At 40.6% G+C, this 23,173-nt stretch overlaps 1 protein-coding gene across 2 annotated transcripts in view; it reads right to left on the bottom strand.

Moving 5' to 3' along the window:
- Nucleotides 1-23,173, bottom strand: part of nek6 (NIMA-related kinase 6) — a 339,425-nt gene that overhangs the window by 273,658 nt on the left and 42,594 nt on the right. Inside the window, exon 1 of one of the 2 annotated variants that reach the window (XM_072565783.1) lies at nucleotides 11,190-11,300. The exons of the other annotated variant lie outside the window; for it this stretch is intronic. The gene's annotated coding sequence lies outside the window, so the exon portion shown is untranslated. Of the gene's footprint in view, nucleotides 1-11,189; nucleotides 11,301-23,173 lie in introns of those variants that run through there. 2 annotated transcript variants of the gene reach the window in all.

The following is a 23,173-nucleotide window of genomic DNA, read 5'->3' as shown; positions in this document are numbered from 1 at the left end:
TTATTACTCTCTGAGTAAAGAAACTACCTCTGACATCTGTCTTATACCTATCCCTCCTCACTTTAAAGTTGTGCCCCCTTGTGTTTGCCGTCCCCATACTTGGAAAAAGGCTATCCCTGTCCACCCTATCTAACCCTCTGATTATCTTGTATGTCTCTATTAAGTCACCTCTCAACCTTCTTCTCTCTAACGAGAACAGCCTCAAGGCCCTCGGCCTTTCCTCGTAAGACATTCCTTCCATACCAAGCAACATAGTAAATCTCCTCTGTACCCTTTCCAGAGCTTCCACATCCTTCTTATAATGCAGTGAACAGAACTGTACACAATACTCCAAGTGTGGCCGCACCAGAGCTTTGTACAGCTGCAGCATAACCCCCTGGTTCCGGAACTCAATCCCTCTATTAATAAAAGCCAAAACACTGTATGCCTTTTAACAACCCTGTCAATCTGGGGGAAACTTTCAGGGATCTGTGTATATGGACACCGAGATCTCTCTGCTCATCTGCACTCCCAAGAATCCTACCATTAGCTCAGCACTTTGCATTCCGATTACCCCGGCCAAAGTGTATCACCTCACACTTGTCCACATTAAACTCTATTTGCCACCTCTCAGCCCAGCTCTGCATCCTATCTATGTCTCTCTGCAACCTATTACATCCTTCATCACTATCCACAACTCCACCGACCTTAGTGTCGTCTGCAAATTTACTAACCCACCCTTCTAAGCCCTCATCCAGGTGGTTTATAAAAATGACGAACAGCAGTGGACCCAACGCCGACCCTTGCAGCACGCCACTAGTAACTGGAAAGAAGCTGAACTTTTAAATTAACCTTGTTGCAGCCAATGAAGAGGTGGGTGGAATAAATAAAGAAAGGAGCCAGTACCTCCCTCCTCATGTGGGAGCATCATAATTTTGGATAATTAGTTGTAAAGTATGTCTTTGGAGTGAGAAACAGTTTTTCAACTTTAGACAAGGTGAACTCTTAATCCATATTGGATATATGAAGACGACATGCTTATATCTCAGGGTAAAATAACAATTCAGTTACAGGGCAGCACTGCTTACTGAGATTCAGTTGTCCAATCACAAATGGTGTATCAAATTAAAATGATCAAATAAGTCAAAGACGGGTGGTAGGGATACACCATCCCAGAACCACTCTTTAATGTGATCCTGAGCTCCCACTTTGATGAGACAAAAGCAACAACATAACTTTACTGGAAAAACAAGCAGCAGATACTTTCTGCTCCATTAATAGAACTCAAATGGTTAATTTTCCACAAGGGATTGATCTCCAGAATGTTTATATGATGGCATGTGGAAGCAAAGTATTGTCAGATCTTTGAGTTTAAATTTTGACCATCGTTGCAGATTTAAATCTCTCATCACTAGATCCCAGTCATAGAATGGTTTACTTAACAACACTGTGGTGGTACCTTCATCACACAGCCATAATGGTTTGAGAATGTTCACCACGACCACTTACTCAAGAGCAACTGGTGTTAGGCAATAAATGTCAGCTCTACCAAGATGTCCTTGTTCTAAAATTGATCTTCTCAAGAATTCCTCAGTTGCACTGCATTTCCAAATTGAATAATTTCATCTCACATTTTGTCTGTGTGACGTGTCACACAATTTGGACCTACAGTATGAACTGAGGGACACAAAACTTTGCACAAGAATGACAGTTGTAACACATGTAAGCATTTTAGTTTGTGATCCCTTAATTTGTCAAGAGATTATGCTGGAAATGTATTTGCCTTGTGTCACTATGACAGTCAAAATTAATGAATACCAAAGACAAATTTTCATCTTCTATAAACATAATGATGAATTATTGCCCAACTTATAGTGTAATATAAATTCACATGGGTGTGTGTTTTCAGCTGTTGTGCTGGTAACTCTGATGTAGTTTAATACTTCCTCTGACACCAGTGCTCTGTCTGGAAACACAACGCAGGAGATTTGCATCAGCTTGGTATAAGGTTGACCTGCTGCGAATCCCCTCCACATTTCAGTTATTAATCAAATGTCAACTTTGGGGTTGTGCAGGTAATTTAAAACCTCCCACCAGTACTGCAGAATCAGGCAGTGCTCAGTGTAAACCCTGGAGAAAGATCTAATTCAGTTTGGTTCAACAGGACCTGAACTGTGCAGTATCTCTGTGGAACTTGGCCATCAAAGAGGTTTAAGGTAACACTGGAGTCAAACAGCTGTAATCGCTGAAGATTAATGCCGAAGATGAACATGAGAGAAGTCCAGCTGCTTGCAGTTAAGCCAGTGGATAAATAACATGTTGCAATGTACAACTGCAGTTCCTTCCCAGGAAATGTTAGTTCCAGATGCCAAATGCCACATTGACACAACTGTACACTATAGTACAATAAAACTTGAAATTATGTTTGGTATAATCATTAGATGATTGAAAACATTCATGAACAAAAATTGTATTGTAAGCTTTTTAATTACATTTTAATTTATTTAAACATTCAGCACATTACACTAATGAAGGGAATAATCAACATGATACAAGTCCTCCCTCAGCAGCATGTTTGTCACAAGTGAAATGTTCTAAACGTCACTGAAGTGTAAGCGTAACTTTAACTTTGTACACTTTTCCAGGTGAAGAACTTGCCAAAATGTAAATGGCTGCATGCTTGATACTGATAAGGGCCATTTGAGACCACAAGGGGTCAACCAGCCCTGCCCTTTTACACTTTATTGGTCAGAGCATTGAGTACAGGAGTTGGGACGTCATGTTGTGGCTGTACAGGATGTTGGTTAGGCCACTGTTGGAATATTGCATGCAATTCTGGTCTCTTCCTAACAGAAGGATGTTGTGAAACTTGAAAGGGTTCAGAAAAGATTTACAAAGATGTTGCCAGGGTTGGAGGATTTGAGCTATAGGGAGAGGCTGAATAGATTGAGGCTATTTTCCCTGGAGTGTCGGAGGCTGAGAAGTGACCTTATAGAGATTTGTAAAATCATGAGGAGCATAGATAGGATAAATAGACAAAGCCTTTTCCCTGAGGTGGGGGAGTCCAGAGCTAGAGGGCATAGGTTTAGGTGAGAGGGGAAAGATATAAAAGGTACCTAAGGGGTGATGGTTGTATGGAATGAGCTGCTGGGGTAAGTGGTTGAAGCTGGTACAATTGCAGCATTTAAAAGGCATCTGGATGGGTAGAGGGATATGGGCCAAGTGCTGGCAAATGGGGCTAGATTAGGTTAGGATATCTGGTCAGCATGGATGAGTTGGACCAAAGGGTCTGTTTCCATGCAGTACATCTCTATGACTCTAAAATTACTCTAGGCCAAAGTAAGGGTCTAATGCACAGGGGTACAAGCCATGGCCAACAGTGGAACCAGTGTATTGTTAGTGGTGACGCCAGAAGAGCTACTCATTGCTTATTAGTGGAGGATCCTTCGGGAAAAGTCTCTTCCAAGCACATTTGAGAAAGGCAATAGCAAATCACCTTATGTATTATTTTCCTGGGTTATATTACTGATTGAAATGGAAAACTCTCAAATAGCAGTAAAGAGGAAACATGAGCAGTTATCCTGCCCTTGGGAAGATCACACTACAACAACTCAGGACAGAGTCAGCATTGGGAAGGAAGGTGGGTGCCCGTCTGCATCATGGCGTCCAGTTGAAAACCCAGGTGGTCAACAAAATAGATTATACTGTCTTTTTCTCCTTGTTGAATAAATCTCGACGGAACCCTCAAGCACATTTCCAACTGAAGAAAAACAGAAAGTGTTGAAATTCTGAACAAACTATGTTGCGTTTCGACTCTGTTTTTCTCTCCACAGATGCTCCTATTCCTGATGTGTATTTCTAGAATTTTCTGCTTGTTTCAGACTTCCAAGATCTGCAAGATTTTGCTTTTATAATAGAATTTCGAAAGCAGTTTGAACCAATGTCTCTTAATAATTTCAGGAATTATATTCTGGGCCCATAACTGTGTTCTGTGAAAGTTTTCTGTATTTTCTAAAAACATCTAAATATAGTTACAAGGTTCAACCCTGTTTCTTTCAAGAGCTGGTTGCTATTAAGCAGTCAGATGAATTATTTTTCTTGAAGTTAAAGCACATACAAGACATAAGTTAAGTTTATCACAACTGACATAATGAAAGGTAATATTTTAACATAAGATATCTTCTTATCAGAGGGTGCATCAAGAACACAAAGACTTTGAGCTTCCCTTTGTTTGATTGCAGTTGAGAGTAAGCAGTTTTTCAAGAAGGGACAATCCACGGCCAAGTTTCAAAAACTGGTGCTGAGTTCAAAAGGATACAGAAAGATAGAGCTTCCAATCAGGGAAGGTCCTGTACCAGCACATGAAATGCTCTACTTGGTTCTATCTGTCCACTATGCTGCAGATGACGGATCTGTCCTCGTTGCCACAGAATACTCCAAGTAGTTGGACCATTCTGTATTACCTGTTCCATGTGAAAATTTTATCAAGGAAAACATCTTTAACCACAAGTCCATCAGGAAGCGATCAGCATGTAGCATCCTTGAGAACCTGTGGGAAATGGAGAGGGTGGATCCTATCAAGGATCTCTGGTACATGAAGAACAAACAATGCTTGTTTGCTCTTTATATGCAAGGCCTGCACAGAACTGCTCTATTACCTGTGCACGTACATAAAGATTTTTAAGGATGAAGTATACTTTTGCAATAAAATACCTGTTTACAAGCAGTTACTAAAGAGTTCTGATGCAAACATCATAGAAACAATGTTAAATATACAAGTATAGCAGGCACCCAGAGAGCTCAGGGATCCCTGTTCCAAGGAATCTCATAGCTATATGTGTTGACATTCTGAGCAGATTGCTATTCCCACGGGTTTATTGCAGTTTGCTCTCAAAGACAATTCTTTTGTAAGTAAATGAGCCATTTGCTTTCTCACTGCAGAACTGTTAACCAAGCGCTCTGTCATTTTCACTGCCTCTATCTTATTTGGAGGTCCACTTTCCAACACATTACACCTGATGGGAACTGGGAGATGGCCTCATTGTGCAATTCCCAAGCGATATTTATACATCTGAATCAAAGATGACATAAAACTACTTTGCATCGGTATGAAAACTGAATTGCAACTATTCCCTTACAAAATTTCCCAAATATTTGTTGTGACTTTGGGCAGCATGGTGGCTCAGTTGTTAGCACTGCTACCTCACAGCGCCAGGGACCTCAGTTCAATTTCAGCTTTGGGCGACTGTGTGGAATTTGTACATTTTCCCTGTGTCTGCATGGGTTTCCTCCCACAGTCCAAAGTTAGATTGATTGGCCATGCTAAATTGCCCAAAGTGTGTAGGGATTTGCAGGCTAGGTGGAGTAGCCACGGTAAATGAAGTGTTACAGGAACAGGGTGGGGGCCGCTGGGTTTGGATAGGATGCTCTTCGGAGGATTGGTACGGTCTCAATGGGCTGAATGGCTTCTTTCTACACTGTATGGATTCTATGATTCTTTAGTCCCTAAAGCAATATGGTTCCAGTTTACAGTTCTGGAAACCAGTTGCCAAAAAACTTACGTACCCAATACACAAAGCCAATTGATGAGGATGCAAATGTATTGAAACAATTGCTGAGTAAAAGCTAGTGAGTACAGATGTATTGTAACTGCATGGAACTCACGCACTCGCTGGGGCTTGACAAACATTTTCACTTGTCTCTCCCAATTTGGCAAACTGTCTGGAAATATTTGACCTCTTACTGTATGGTTTCATTTATGATCCTATTTAAAACCAATAAAGGTCTACAGCTTTTGAAACAAAAAACCTCTGTTACATGCTTTACCATTGCAAGCTGAAAAAAAACATTCCTATCATATTATTTTAGAATAAGATAAGATATGAAAATTGATTTGTTACAAGATATATTTTATCATGATGCAGGATTGAATGCTTTAGACATTGCCTCTTTTACTCTGGGACACGTATTCAAATCCCGCCAAATTGTTGAAATTAAAATCTCATCAGTCAGTGAGTTGTCAGAGTCTTTTAAGTAAAACACTTGGATAAAGGCAGTTCCCAGTTAACACAAGGAATAAAATTGTCCCAAACTGAGAATTCATTCAGTGGGGCTGCCTGATATCTGGCGTTGGACATAGAGAATTGTTGTTTACAGTAGCACTGGATTCTTTACTAGTGTACAGTTGAAACTGTTGTTCTTTTTGGGAGATGTTGGGCGTGCAATTTTGGTATGCTTTCTATCGGAAAGATGTTGTGAAACTTGAAAGGGTTCAGAAAAGATTTACAAGGATATTGCCAGGGTTGGAGGATTTGAGCTACGGGGAGAGGCTGAACAGGCTGAGGCTGTTTTCCCTGGAGCGTTGGAGGCTGAGGGGTGACTTTATGGAGGTTTACAAAATTACAAGGGGCATGGATAGGGTAAATAAACAAAGTCTTTTCCCTGGGGTCGGGGACTCCAGAACTAGAGGGCATAGGTTTAGGGTGAGAGGGGTAGATATAAAAGGGACCTAAGGGGCAACTTTTTCACGCAGAGGGTGACACGTGTATGGAATGAGCTGCCAGATGATGTGGTGGAGGCTGGTACAATTGCAACATTTAAGAGGCATTTGGATGGGTATATGAATAGGAAGGGTTTGGAGGGATATGGGCCGGGCGCTGGCAGGTGGGACTAGATTGGGATGGGATATCTGGTCGGCATGGATGGGTTGGACCGAAGGGTTTCCATGCTGTACATCTCTATGACCCTAAATAGAGGAAGCTTTATTGTGAATAGAATTTTTATGCACAAGCTGCCCTGAGAGTGGCTGGGCCAATACAGAATACACTTAATTCTTTAGGACAAACTCACTCCCTTTGATAATCATCAGTTTTTCTGAAGTTAAATTACATTTAGTTTCACTTTCTTTTTCTTGGGCTTGGCATTGCTCCTGGCAGTGCAACTCTTTGAACATGAGTTTAGGCCTTTCATTTAAGATCATTCAGCCCGTGTCAATTATGTTTTTTTTGTTCTGAAATTAATTCCACCAATTTCTCTCTTCCCTTCTTTTACCTGCATTCTAGCTGCTATCAAAATGCTTAATACAAATTGGCAACACTTGGCTCTTTGGAATAATCAGATGCTGATGAATATTAAAGCTAGAGGATTAAAACCCAGATCCGTATTGCAAAAGTTTAGCATTTAAAAATTAAAGATCTATAATTCATTCCTGTAGCAACAATATTCCACCTGAAATTGGTTTTGTAATCCATAAAAATAATTAAGGTATTTCACCACGTCATTTTTGGGCTAATTTATTGCTGATAGGGAATGAGAATTTGTGCTCCTGTGGATTTTGCCTTCACATTTGACTTGAGTTTGACTACAGAAAGCCAGATAGTGAAAGGTGACGCTGAAGCAAATCTTTGTACAGTCTTGCATTCAATTAGAGTAAAACATATATACCTCCAGATCCACCATCACACAGTTTCAGTAAGTGACTCCTTATATACTTCTCAAAACCATAGAAGAAAATTAAACCATGGTGGCTCGGTGTTTAACACTGCTGTCTCACAGCACCAGGAACTCAGGTTCAATTCCAGCCTTGGGCTACTGTGTGTGTGGAGTTTGCACATTCTCCCTATGAGTGCATGGGTTTCCTCCAGGTGCTCCAGTTTCGTCCCAAAATCTAAAGATATGCAGGTTAGATGAATTGGCCGTGCTAAATTACCCATAATGTTTAGGGATGTGTAGGCTTGGTGTATTAGTTAAGGGTAAATGTCAACTAATAGGGTAAGGGGAATGGGTCTGCATTGGTTACTTTTTGGAGGGTCAGTGTGGATGTGTTGGGCCAAATGGCCTGTTTCCACACTGTCGGAATTCTATGATTCTAAAAGGTGATAGCCACTTAAATAGATACTTTGTAATGAAAAGCAAATATTCAAATAAAACTTATAAAATTTAAATTAAAATGTAATGATGGGAGAGAGGTGATGCATGCCGCTCCTCTGGTGCCCATCAGCCACATGCCAGTGGACACCACATGCTTCCTCTCCAGGGATATTCAGGCATGAAGGCATGCACTCAAGTGAAACCCACCTGCAACTGAAATCTCATAACTGACATACAATTAATATTGCAATATTGGAATTTGGTTCTTCACAAGCTGAATACAAAGTTCTGATTCCCTCTTTTGACAAAGCAAGATACTAAAAATAGTATTCCCAGCAAATCCACAAGGTCCACGACCACCTTTATTCCAGAAAGAAGTGACAAACACCTATCCTATTCAACAAATTAGCTTGGCCAGGAGTATGGAATGTATCATTTTCCATTCAGCCTGACCACCTATCTAGCAAGAATAGAGTTACATATTGAAGGAATGCTCTATTCTTGAGTGTCTGCACTATCATTTTTTTAAAAAAAAGGTTGTACAAATTTAACCCCAAATTGACCTAAATTGAGTGTTTGTATTTGTATTCAAAATAGTCACACTTTGAACTATTTAGCCGTTCAATTGAACGCACATGACTGCTGGTGTACTGATGGAGAGAGGATGAGGTGTCCTGTTTATGGGGTTCTTTTAGTGTTCAGCTACATAAGAAAAAGGTAAAGACAGTCAGCATTTACTCTCATTCTGAGGATAGCATATTGTTTATGCATTCATTCAAAATAACCCAGGAGTCAAGCCAGTGCACCAAAACAAGAAATATGACACTCTGTCCAGTTGGTAATCTTGCAGCACTTCTAATTCACACAAGAGATAGCATCATCAAACTGTATTTGTAAAACGTCCCATCTCTGATTAGAACTTTATTAATCAACATTACCAATTGTACGAGATAACAATAGTCTACTTCATTGTGGAGAAAGTGAGGGCTGCAGATGAGGAGAGTCAGAGTTGAAAAGTGTGGCGCTGGAAAAACACATCAGGTCAGGTAGCCTTTCATCAGGAATTTGGTGGGAGGGGAGGGCACTGAGAGATAAATACAAGAGAGTGGGGGCAGAGCTAGGGGGAAGAGCTTCAGGGTAGAGGAGACGATGTGGGGCTTGCAGTGAGAGACAGATTTGCTGAGATCCTTGTAGAGGGAGGAGGAGAATGTCTTCAAGGTGGGCATCTTCGAAGAGGCTTGGCAGTAAGGTTACAATGAGTAAGAGAAAGTGGGGACTGCAGACACTCATCGTGTTCAAGTAGTTGGGGCATTCAAATTTATTTGCATGTCAATGTATGTGAGCAGACTGAATCTGAGTTTGTTGGTTTTGGATGTACATGTTAGTAGTATGCATTTCTCTAAATAAAAACTCGCAAAGTGCCTAAGGATTGGGCTCCAGTTTGATCCTTCTCCTCTTGGCTATCTGGAACAGAACAAACTCTAATGTTTGCAATGTGTGGGGCAAGAGCAAACCTTTGGCACAGCCTGTACAATATTAAAAAGTAGTTTCCCGGGAAGCAGAGCTATGTGTGACACACAGTGAAAGGTATAATTAGGCCTGTTGACTGAGAGTTTTGTGTATCCAAATATTGCTTCATAGTCAGTTTGTGCAGCTTTCTGCTAAGGTTTACTGTTCCCTGGAGCAGATTGTTTAGTGGGGTTGGGGGTAGGTAGAGTGTAAAGCTGAGTGCAATGCCCCAGGACCTATTCCTGGCACTTACCTACCCGCCCCTACAGCAATGATACACACAGAGACAGGTAGCTACTAGGCCAGCCCTCCTATGCATCAATTGAGACCCAATCAATGGTCACTGAAGGCCATTGTCCTGCAATGGGTTCAGGCAAAGTCAAGAATGGAATCTGATGACTTCTACTGCTCGGGATAGTGGTTGGGCCAAGGAGAAGCGGGTGCCTCCTTTAGGGCCAACACAGCCCTTTGGAGACTCCAACAATGAACCACCCCGTAATCGTCTGGTCATTTAGCTGGGGATGAAAATGTCACCTCAAGTCATTTAATGACGCACTGTTCGTTAAGTGCTTATTGGGCAAGACACCAGATTATGGGGGGAGGACCCCGGCTGACAGTAAGGTCCTGGGCTATGTCTTTCACCACCTAGCTTCTCCTTTGGGTGAAGCTCCTCACCTCTTTTGTATTTCAATAAATAACCTACCTGTTTTAAGTAAATTAGGGAAGGAAATAAGATCTGCACAACTCCATCCTGCCATGCAGTTGGATTAGATTGTGCGGTACCAACATGCTGTGGTTTTGGAGCTTCTTATAGCTGACAGTGAAGTAATATTTAAGTTACAACTGGTATTTTATACAACCTAATGTATTAATTCTACATGTACTAAAAAAAACCCTGGTTGACCTCCAACATTCCTTTTCGATTATTTTGTACCTGATTGCCTGACGCTGTTTCTTTTCAGTACAGTTCGAGAAACAACATTTTGATTAAATAATCTTCCTACATGTTATTTTTATTCTCGAATTCCTCTGTCACTGGGCCTCATTAGTCATAACAGTCCATAATTTTCGATGGGAAATGGTGTTGTATGATACTTTTACCATTCCTTGGAATTTGCATGAAACTGCTGCACCAGTTTAATTTGTAAAGATAAAATCAACATTGAAGTTATGTCCTGCTCATTTCATAGATCATGATAATACCTTTTATAATTAATATGTGCTATATTACCGCCAAGTACATTATTACAAAATAAATATGGGGAAAATTGCAACTGTACTGCAGAAGCTTCTCTGATTAAATATTCCTAACAGAAATGACAAGGGAAACATAAATGCAAACTTATTTACTGCTAAGCTTCTGGAAGATATTTACCAAGTGAACCTTAAAAATGCTTTACATTTCCAGTTGTACAGCATTATTCCAACTTAAATCAACTTATCTTATGAACATTAGTCCAACAAAATCATCATACACTATCTAATCAAAAAGTGCAATGCTTACTATAATGGTAACTTGAGAAAGTGGACTTCCACACCATAAACCACATTAGTATTGCATTCTCAGTGAGATTTGTTTGCCTACAAGTTTTTGATGCGAGAGTTCAAATTCAATCTGTTGTTCAGATCCTAAGAACCCTTCTCGAATCTACTAACATAAGGGTATGCAGCAGTTTGTTTACATTTTGCTGACAATAAGATCACTTTTTTGTGCAGATACAAAACGTTATGAAAGCATGGTGCAAACTTTCCACATTACAGGTCTCCTCTTTCACTTATAGCAAGCAATATTCTAATATTTGTTTTAATCAAAAAAAAGACTTTGCACTTACCTTGAAATGTGTGTCTTGTGGCAAACAGTTACTGGGTCAAACATGAAAGTAATCAGAACTAGCAGTAGGCTTGTGCAATGTGTGCACTTTAATGTAGCTCTCTCTCTTCCCTTGCACTGGTTTCTATTGGTGTTTGATGAATTCACTCCCACAGTACCTGACTGACGTGGCCTACAGGGTGGGGACTGGAATTCAACAAACCAATTGTAATAAAAGGCTTAAATACCGACATACAAAATGAGAGGGTGTACTGTGTTGAAATTGCTATGGGGTGGTGAAAGGTTGTAGAGACAATAAATATGGGTAATCATAATTAGTTTGAATCTTTTGATGGTTGTGGGGTAAAATCATTGCAAAGCGTTTGCATGGCTGCCTCAAAATCTTTGGATTATAAAAGTAAACTCAGCAAAAATATTGGGACAAACCAGAACCAAAACTTATCTAGAGGACCAGATAAACATTATTAAAACACTATGGGATTTGTAATTTGTCCAGTTTAGCCCTACAAGTTTCAGGCTCTGAGCGGTGAAGAATTCTATGTTGGAACTGAAAAGACAATGACCCCATTAAGCACACATGAAGTTAAACATACAGTCACTTCACATGTATTACATCGAAAGGAAATGTTTACTTGTCATTCGCATCAAAACTGATAATTATGACACTGCACAAACAAGACACTTATAATTAAATTTTCAATGAATTAATGAAATACACATCAGTACGGTATTTTAGAGGTTATCTGTTTCTGATGAGTAAGCTGTTTTGACAGTGTCAATAAACTTTTCACCCTTCAAAGCCTAAGAGCTGTATTTCAGCGGGGGAAAGAAATCCTATATAAAAAGAACCTTCCCTTCCCCATCAGATGGAAGGCAAAACCTTCTTCAACCCGGGAAGGTCTCCAAATCACCCGATACATTGAGCCAGGAATTTAAAAACATAAACATTGAGGCATTCAAAATGGTGAGGCAAGCATAATGAAGTTACTTATAAGTAAGAGATTCACTTTGGTTTGTAAGGCTGCCAAAGCTGCAAAGTAACATAACCATTGTCTGGCAGTGTAGAGGCATTAACCTGTTCTCAGTTAAACAAAGCATCAGATGAAGATTAATGAAAGATGTTGCAAGTAATGTTGAAAACCTATTTGTATACTGTATTATTAAAAGTCTAGCTTAAGGTACATATATGTTATCCAAAAACTGTACTTTCAGTTGTTACTATTTTGGTCACATGTTCCTTTTTCAATACATTATTACTATGTCAACTGTCACAATGTAATATAGTTCTGACCACTAAGAATCTCTGCAGCAAGTTTTCACTGTCCCTGTTTCAGCACCGTATCCATTGTTTATTTGCAAAAAGGAAAAGGAGATATTCATCAAATGATGTTTGGTAAAGTCACAGACAACTGACTTATTATTTTTATTATAATTCTTGTATCTGTTGGTTAAGACAATTTATAGCAACAGCCACCTGATTGTTCCTTCCCCCATTATCTGTATTAGCTTGTGGTGATCAGCACACTATACACAATAATGTTTTAAAAAAAGAAGTATATTGATCTATAAAAATATATAATCCAAAGCAGAATGAATGACAGACAGGAAGCTCATTCAACAATTCATAATCACTTTTCTTTTTTCTAAAAAAAATTGGAGAATTTTTCCAGCTATTAGAAGCAAGGGATGTGGCAGCAAAGTGAGTTTGGGAGGGGGTGTCAAGAAATGTTGGAGCAGTAATCCAATATTTTGCGTCGTCTTGATATCCCAAACTTGATCACCAATGAGGTTGGGAATGTCCAATGGGTAAAATGTGCAGCCAGTTAGGGCCATTTACCCGATAAAAGCTCCATTTAATGTGGGAGTTGGCTCTTTTCCAACAGAACATATTTCACTCACTATCTCAGGAAGGAAGGTGAGTGTGCATCAGTGAGGGTTCTGCTCATCACGAGTCCAATACTATAAAGGGGGAAGCCTGGATTGAATATGCCAAGGCTGATGGGAACAATCTTTGAAGTAAGACAAATTTAGTGTCATTCTACAAGCCCAGCTAATGAGATGAAGGGCTGCATTGACCTCAAGGCTGTGATATGGGCTCCATGTATTCGGAGGCTGACTGGCTTACTGCTATTCTCTAAAGAATGCTGGAAGTTATTGTTTCAACAACAATGGGTCTGCCTTTCCCAATGTGGCATCCACCTTCTTCCTCTACCACTGGGAATGCTGTCTGTGGCCCTTTTAGTAATCCACCTGCATTTGGATTTCTGAGTCCTCTTCCTGACAGCTGCATCTAACCCAATGCCAAGCTCAGAGCTGCTTCTGATTGCGCTGTTCTCTGAAAAGTTCAGCTTGGAGGCTCAACACTGGTTGGACTGGTTTGCCTGTCTGGATGGTTCTGATAATCATCAAAAGTTAAATCGGTATGTTTCACCCATTGCTTATTAATTCTATTTTCAGAGACACTTGATAAGGCACAGCATAAGAAACATAGTACATAAGAAAGATTAAATTACCTAGCGTTTGGATAAAGGATGCAGTTACAGGATTGTAAAGATGGGCAGGGGACAGAAAACAAAAAATTGACAAATAAAAGGGACGTTCAAATTTTTGTTGTTAAAATAAAAAATACAAATAAAGACAGATTTCAGCAACTTCTGAAATGGAATTGGAATAATAAAATATGGAGTGTAGGCACAATGAACTGATTTATCTTCTTCTGCCTTTAATTTCAGGGAATGTTCATTCCCAGCCAACTATCTATCGATGAGAATAACATGTGCAGCACAGGAAGGGGCCAGCATCTTCTCTCAATATCAGTTCATCTGCTTTGTATTTTTGACTTTTTTTTTTACACTTAGTGATATGAGAATAGAGATACAGAAAATTGGAGCAGCTCAGTTCAGGGATGTCATTGTCTAGCTTTTCCTGCTTTTATTGCCCATCCCTAATTGCCCTCGAGCTGTTTTCTTAGCTTTTCGCTGAAATTGGTGTTTAGATGTGGGTATCTGACGTACAATTCACCTTCACTCAGGCATGTGCTGACTGGTCAACTTGACCATTTTCGAAAGGAAACAGCAATAATGGAGCTCTCTGAAGTCTGGACTGAAATGTCAAATGCAATAGCATGCTGTAGCTTACAAGCTCCATGTGTTTGATAAGGTTTTAAAACATACCTATTCCAATATTCTTTCATTTCTCCGCACAGTATTTCAATTGCTCAGAAAGTCTGTTGCTTTTGTTCTCCTACATTTTTAAATATCTAATTCAACTCATGAGAGGTGTAATAATTTGTCATCCATTACTCGCCATCACGTTTAGTTCCTGCCACATACTGTTTTCAGTCAAATATATGTTCTCATAATAAAGTCACCAACAGCTGGCCATATGTAAACTGAGATACACATGAAATATTTTCCTTATTCTCTGAGACTCTGAAAGAAAAAGTGATTCAATTGACTCAATTGCTTGAAACAATTTTACTTTTATCTGACTTCTAATTGATAGTTTTCTCTGGGAAAATGGTTAAAAACCATTGATCAAATTTTCTCATTGAACGTTGGAATCGGAAGGTGGGTTTGATTCCTGGTCTTGAACCTATCTCCATCTCCAGCATGTCTGGGGCGCAAAGAACCTAAAGGTGAATCTGTCACCCAATTAGTGGCAGGGGTTAAGAGTGGAAATGGAGGCAGGACTCTAGTGACGTGGGTCACATTCTGGTCATTTGTTTGGCTGCTGTCTCTGTCTGATGTTTAAGAAAAATAAAAGGAGCTTCAAGTTTAAAGTGGCCATAGCAAATGGAAAGTTGGGACCACTGATAGAAATCACTGCTTTCTGATTCTAAAACTTTATTCCCATGCAGGACTTTCACCTTTTTTTAACATTAAATGAAATAGTTCTATTGTTGCTAATCCTGTTACCACCAGACTACAGCTGGTCAGTTTCAACAAGCTCCTAATGGTCACCACTCTCACAATAATCTCACAAGGTAAGAAAGTGAGGTCTTTATGAGTTCCTACCGACCACGAGCCATCCAATCAAGAAGGTGAACAAGGTGACTGGCACCGAGCCCTCCTCCCCACATCCTCAGGAAAACCATTATAGCTGTGAACAGGCAGCAGGCCAGCAACCCCATTCCTCCTTCAGAACAGGAATGTCCAGCACCAAAATGGAAGTTGTTTGGAATCTCTGAATTGTCTACTGAAACCGACCTCTTATTTCATGAATCTTTGGCTTGCTATCTTTGAATATGACTTTTTGAAAGCTCACAATCTCTGGCCTAGCTCATATGCAATGTTCATTGGTTTGTTGCCATGCCATTGCTTTTAATTAAGACTTAGTTACATGGTCACATTATAATAGTCTGTGTACTTTTCAATAATTAAATACAGTAACCTTATAATCTGTGGCATTTGTTTTTATAATTGAGTAAGACTCTAAATTCTACTCTATATGTGTGATGTTTTCTATCTAAATAAAACTGGAGATTTGTTTTCTTTGGCATGTTAGTGCCATGATCTCATCACTCTCACACTAATCCACTTTGTGTAGCATTTCTATGAGGGCACCTTGACCTTCAAATAACCCAGGAACAACATGTAACTAGTGCTTGTAAAATCTCTAACAGAGGCAAAATACGATCTATCTCATAATGCTGGTTAATTAATGGTCAACATTATCTTTCTTTTATGACTTCCAACAGCCCTTAACTGTCACCACTTTCACCACAAACAACTTCTACTTGTGTGTAGGAAAAATAGATGAATGTTAACAGTAACGAGATTTCTAGACATTTGTATTGATTCCCTTCTTTGTGATAACTGAAAACAGTGCTTCTGCCAATGGTGATCAGATAATCTACATTCTGGGATTGTCTGGTGTCCAACCAATCTTCCTGTTTTCCAATACTTCCGTGATAGAAAGCTTCCTTTAAGGTCGGGGAATAGACTAGGGTGAAGGGTTTGAGATGAGATAGGCTTAACTAGCTCACTTTCTCTCCTTTGTGGTTGGTGATTCAAATTAGTAGAGGCATTAAAAGTTCTCCTGACTCTGGACATTAGATCTTCCTACATCGCCAATCCTGATGTTGGACATCACAAACTAACCTGTTACACACTTCAAACCTCCAATTGTGGATTCACATCACAATTTTATTGGAAATTTGTTTTAAATGTCTAACAGCAAGAGTTGGGCTATCAGGAAGAGGACCAACAATGACCATCTGATTTCCCAGCAGATGGATTGGATTTTTAAAAATCATATATGGCAAAATTATACTGAAGCAGAACCAAATTGTCCAGGTTTCCCACTGGGAAATTTGAGAATTTGTTCTCCAGTTCATTTTATTTTAACTTACAATTTTCATCAATGTCATAATCAGGTGAGAAGGGATGAAGGAGATCCTCTTCTTATGCACCCTTGTGATTGGCTGCAACAAAGATTTTTAATGTTTTTAGAATGCATCTATTTAACACTTCATCAAAGGTACAGGTCACTGGTTCAAAAATGAAGGAGCTAATTAGATGGCTTTCTTTGATGAACTTACTGACTAACCCTGAAAAAAAAAAGAAAGGTAACATTAAAGAGACATTCAGGTACAGGTATAAAGTTTAAAATGGAAGAATGTCTAGTACAAAAAGGAAAGATCAAGAAGTTTATTTTATTCATTCGTGGGATGTGGGCACCATTAGCTGGGCCAATATTTATCACCTATTCCTGGTTATCCTTGAGGAGGTGGTGGTTAGCTGCCACTTGAATTGCTGCATTCTGGATTAGTGGTGCTGGAAGAGCACAGCAGTTCAGGCAGCATCCAAGGAGCTTTGAAATCGACGTTTCGGGCAAAAGCCCTTCATCAGGAATAAAGGCAGTGAGCCTGAAGCATGGAGAGATAAGCTAGAGGAGGGTGGGGGTGGGGAGAGAGTAGCATAGAGTACAATGGGTGAGTGGGGGAGGGGATAAAGGTGATAGGTCAGGGAGGAGAGGGTGGAGTGGATAGGTGGAAAAGAAGATAGGCAGGTAGGACAAGTCCGGACAAATCATGGAGACAGTTACTGAGCTGGAAGTTTAGAACTAGGGTGAGGTGGGGAAAGGGGAAATGAGGAAACTGTTGAAGTCCACATTGATGCCCTGGGGTTGAAGTGTTCCGAGGCGGAAGATGAGGCGTTCTTCCTCCAGGCGTCTGGTGGTGAGGGAGCGGCGGTGAAGGAGGCCCACGATCTCCATGTCCTCGGCAGAGTGGGAGGGCGAGTTGAAATGTTGGGCTACGGAGCAGTGTGGTTGATTGGTGCGGGTGTCTCGGAGATGTTCCCTTAAGCGCTCTGCTGGGAGGCACCCAGTCTCCCCAATGTAGAGGAGACCGCATCGGGAGCAACGGATACAATAAATGATATTAGTGGATGTGCAAGTAAAACTTTAATGGATGTGGAAGGCTCCTTTAGGGCCTTGGATAGAGGTGAGGGAGGAGGTGTGGGCGCAGGTTTTACAGTTCCTGCGGTGGCAGGGGAAAGTGCCAGGATGGGAGAGTGGGTTGTTTGGGGGCGTGGACCTGACCAGGTAGTCACGGAGGGAACGGTCTTTGTGGAAGGCGGAAAGGGGTGGGGAGGGAAATATATCCCTGGTGGTGGGGTCGGTTTGGAGGTGGCGGAAATGTCGGCGGATGATTTAGTTTATACAAAGGTTGGTAGGGTGGAAGGTGAGCACCAGGGGCACTCTGTCCTTGTTACGGTTGGAGGGGTGAGGTCTGAGGGCGGAGGTGCGGGATGGGGACGAGATGCGTTGGAGGGCATCTTTAACCACGTGGGAAGGGAAATTGCGGTCTCTAAAGAAGGAGGCCATCTGGTGTGTTCTGTGGTGGAACTGGTCCTCCTGGGAGCAGATCCGGTGGAGGCGGAGGAATTGGGAATACGGGATGGCATTTTTGCAAGAGATAGGGTGGGAAGAGGTGTAATCCAGATAGCTATGGGAGTCAGTGGGTTTGTAAAAAATGTCAGTGTCAAGTCGGTCGTCATTAATAGAGATGGAGAAGTCCAGGAAGGGGAGGGAGGTGTCAGAGATGGTCCAGGTAAGTTTAAGGTCACGGTGGAATGTGTTGGTGAAGTTGGTGAATTGCTCAACCTCCTCGTGGGAGCACGAGGTGGCGCCAATGCAGTCATCAATGTAGCAGAGGAAGAGGTGGGGAGTGGTGCTGGTGTAATTACGGAAGATCAACTGCTCTACGTAGCCAATAAAGAGACAGGCATAGCTGGGGCCCATATGTGTGCCCATGGCTACCCCTTTGGTCTGGAGGAAGTCGGAGGATTCAAAGGAGAAATTTTTAAGGGTGAGGACCAGTTCAGCCAAACGAATGAGAGTGTCGGTGGAAGGGTACTGTTGGGGACGTCTGGAGAGGAAAAAAATGGAGGGTTGGAGGCCCTGGTCATGGCGGATGGAGGTGTAGAGGGATTGGATATCCATGGTGAAGATGAGGTGTTGGGGGCTGGGGAAACGGAAGTCTTGGAGGAGGTGGAGGGCGTGGGTGGTGTCTCGAACGTATGTGAGGAGTTCCTGGACTAGGGGGGATAGGACAGTGTCGAGGTAGGTAGAGATGAGTTCAGTGGGGCAGGAGCATGCTGAGACAATGGGTTGGCCAGGGTGGTCAGGCTTGTGGATCTTGGGAAGGAGGTAGAACCAGGCAGTGCGGGGTTGCTGCAGTCCATTTGGCATAGGTACCTCCACAATGCCACTAGGGAGAGAGTTTAGGAGTTTGATTCAGTGTCAATGAAGGAACAGCCATAAATTTCCACATGAGGATGGCATGTGGTGTGTAGGGAAACTTGCAGGTGGTGATATTCCTGTGCTGCCATTTGTTTCTAGGTAGTACAGGTAGCACGTTTGGAAGGTGCTGTCAGAGAAGTCTTGGTAATTTACTGAAATGCATCTTGCAGAACATACACACTGCTGCCACTGTGCATTAGCAGTGAAGGGAATGAATGTTGAAGGTGGTGGATGGGGTGCCAATGATGTGGACTGCTTTGTCCTGGACGGTGTCAAGCATCTTGAGTGTTGTTGGAGCTTCATCCATCCAGGCCATGAAAGAGTATTACATCATATTCTTAATATGTGTTGTGTAGATGTTAGACAGGCATTAGGGAAACCAGGAGCCACAGAATTACCTTTGGTACATTCTTATAGCCACATTATTGATATGGCTGGTCTAGTTCAGTTTCTGGTTGATGCAACTCCCAGTATTGATAATGGGTTCCAGTGATGGTGATGACGTTGAACACCAAGAGAATATATGTATTTTTAAAATTCCTTAAATTATTTGAGGTGTTAGGTTTTAACCTGAGACTACAGTTGTTGAGTTGATGGTTAACATCCTCCACAGTAATCAAATTTGTAGATATCTTTGAGTTCTTGGTGAATTGGTATTTATCCAATTTGCTTTATCCCTCCTAATCAAGAATTTGAGGGAAAAACGTTGGAAAAGTCTGAGAAGAGGGAGAAAGAGGAAGAGATGAAGAAGTCAAGCTTTCCAGGTCTGCTATTATGAACCAATCATTCTTCTCCCAGCTTTGCCCAAAAGCAGTTTTATGAAATGCAGTTCATTTATGTGTTTTTATTTCTGGCTCAATTGTTGATAATCAATGGTTGATTGCTGATAGTCTACAGGCTACGTTCATTTCAATGTGTGCAACTTCCAGAAAGTTATAAATCAAACAACAGATACAGCTCTGAGTGACTGGTCTCAGTCATTTTCATGGCCTGTTAATTTCAGTTCAGACAGATTTTATTTGATTGTTCGACCTGTGGTCAGCATGATTTGGAAATACTGGTCTTGGACTGGGGCGGACAAAGTTAACAATCACACAACACCAGGTAATAGTCCAACAGGTTTATTTGGAAGCACTAGTTTTCGGAGTGCTGCTCCTTCAACCACCTGATGAAGGAGCAGTGCTCCAAAAGCTAATGCTTCCAAATAAACCTGTTGGACCATAACCTGGTTTTGTGTGATTTTTAAACTTTGACCTGTGGTCGGGAAATTACCCTGGGCACCATACTTCAATGATTTTCCCTTTCTAAAGCCATCTTAGTCCATCAGGGGACCAAGGTATTAAAAAGTAGACAATGGAAATTGAAAATTGAAAACTTATTTTTACACTATCATAACATTAAGCTACCTGACAATGTGGAGTTATTGAAAATATCGAGAAAGGTGGATGTTGACACATTCTTATTTACTTGGCTTTATTTTCACTCCAACTTGCAACTCCGATTTGCAGACTATTGAAACCTTTATTTAACAAAATAAACAAAGAGTGTGTGCATAGAATGGCAAAAAACAATATCCCCTGCGGCTAGTTTTTCTCTAAATGCTAATAAAACTATAATGGTTTATAGTTGCCTGGAACAACATAACTATAAGTGACACAAGTGCCAAGCAATGTCCATTGCCAATAAGTGAGAATCTAACCATCCTTCTTTGGTATTTAATTTTATTACTACCAGGAACTTTCCACTATTAATGTCCTTGGGGTGACCATTGATCAGAACAGTGTGGACTGAACGAGACATATAAGTACTGTGGCTGCAAGAGCGGGTCAGAGACTAGGAATTCTGCAGTGGGTAAATCACTTCCTGACTTCCTAAAGCCTCTCCACCATGTACAAGGCACAAGTTAGGAGTGTGTTGGAATATTCCCTACTTCCCTGGATGAGTGCAGTTAAGATAAACTCAAGAAGTTTGACACCATCCAGGACAAAGCAATCTAGTTAACTGCATCATATCCACAAACATTCACTCCCTCCACCACTGATGCTCAGTTACAGCAATGTGTACCATCTGCAAAACGCACTGCTGAAATTCACCAAGGCTCCTCAGACAGCACCTTCCAAGTCCACAACCATTTAGATGGACAAGGGCAGCAAATACATGGGATATTAAAAACTGCAAGTTTCCTTCCAGGCCATTCACCATTTGGACTTGAAAATATCTTGCCAATCCTTTGGTGTCGCTGGCTCAAAATCTCAAAACTCCTTCCCTTACCGAATTTTGGGTTGCCCACAACAAATTGACTGGTTAAGTTTACTTTGAGAAGTGTTGAATGGGTTGTGTGGACCAAGGGGAATTTCCTGTCCATCATTCTTGTATGTTTGTATTATACTCAAGAAATATTTGTGAGCGTTGGAGGTTATTTGTCAATAAACACTTAGTTTAGCATTGGAGAGCTTTGAAATATTGGGAAACAATCTTTCTTTCAACCTGCAATTAACTAACTGAAAGAAACAAAGTTTATCAAACATTAGTTACAATTGGTGGCAACATTCAAGCCTGGGTTCAAGGTCACCCCCATCTTCTCAAGGACAACTAGGTACAGGGAATAAATTCTGACCCAGCCAGTGAGACCCACATCCCATGAGCAAAGAACAATAATCTTCAAATCTTTAGCTGATTTGCAATAAAAAACATTTTTTACTGATGAATCTTTACATTAGAGATAGTTGTTATTTGTCTAAAATAAAGCAAATTCCTTTGCACCTCATTATTATTTGTAGGTAAATTTAACAGTAAATATCATAATCTTTGAAAGCTCTTGAAATTTAGTATCATGTCATCTCCAAGATAGGAGTGGCATTTTTTACAGAAATAAATAGCATCTTCCACATCAGGGAATATCTGGAATTGATTACTGATATCATACTGTGCTAAGTTGAGTTTTAAATATGATTGTACCAGGTTTTTGACACTGTGAATAAGTTAATCTTAAGATTAACTTACATGTTTTGATATGAATAAAGTTACATGAAAACCCTTATTACAAACTCAATGGTCTGTAATGATACTTTGATTTTTATTTTTCACTTTACCTTTGAATAAAGGTCCATCCTTAGGAACAGAGAAATGCTTCAATTACAATCAAAATTACATTCAATCACAACAATCTGATGGAATGGACCAAGAAACATTTGTCAGAGGCAAAAAGAATATACAGCCTTATAACAAAATTGATGGATGCACTGAAATGAAACCATGTTCATGTGGTGGATACCAACTCACTAAATAACTTCAAATTCGATCTGTTTCTTTCTTAACAGAGATTGCCTCATTTAAAAAAAGATTGGTATTGTGAGGAATCATCAGGATCAGACAGCCCTCGTAAATATATTTCAGTCACTAAGGAGACTTGGAAAAGCATTTCACAGATTTTGTTCCCTAAAATTGACCTGCAATTTATCTGGTTTCCCACCTCTTGTAGGGGCACACGTGATTTTGTTTTGGGTGTAACTATTTTGCTATAGACCGTTTCACAATTGTGTTGGTTGAGTTATGTGGAACACAGGGAATTTCCTGTCTGTTACTGCTGTATTATACACAAGAGATATTTGTGTGTTGGAATTTGGTAGTCACTAAATCTTTAGTTTAGCCTTAGAGAGTTTTCTTTCACTGAAAACAATAAATACTGGAGATCACAGCTGGTCAGGCAGCATCCATGGAGAGAGAGCAAGCCAACGTTTCGAGTCTAGATAACTCTTCTTCGGAGCTAATACAATCTTTTTTTCACCATTCGATCAACTGACTGAAGGAAGAAACTTAATCTTACTTCTTAAAACAGAATAAAACAGAGAATAGCAAATGCTGGAGATCTGAAAGGACTCTGATGAAGAGTCACTAGACTCAAAACGTTAACTTTGCTTTCTTCTCACAGATGCTGCAAGACTTGTTGAGTTTCACCAGCAAATTCTGTTTTCATTCTTAGAACAGAATTTCTAGCATTCACTATATATCCACAATAACAACAACTGGTGGCAACTTTAAAGTTTGTTTTAAAGGTCTGCCTGCTCTGTCAGAGGTGTGTTATAACATCTCGTTCACTTGAGGGACAGGGCAAATAGCAGCACTCAGACCTGAGACCAGCACAGGTTGAGATTCAACTTGAACCATCATGGCTCAACAACATAGGGGCGACACAGTGGCTCAGTGGTTAGCACTGCTACCTCACAGCGCCAGGGA

The sequence above is a fragment of the Chiloscyllium punctatum genome, chromosome 49, assembly GCF_047496795.1.
Source record: "Chiloscyllium punctatum isolate Juve2018m chromosome 49, sChiPun1.3, whole genome shotgun sequence".
NCBI lineage: Eukaryota > Metazoa > Chordata > Chondrichthyes > Orectolobiformes > Hemiscylliidae > Chiloscyllium > Chiloscyllium punctatum.
The sequence above is the reverse complement of the archived record's forward strand: the minus strand, read 5'-3'. Positions and strand labels throughout refer to the sequence as shown.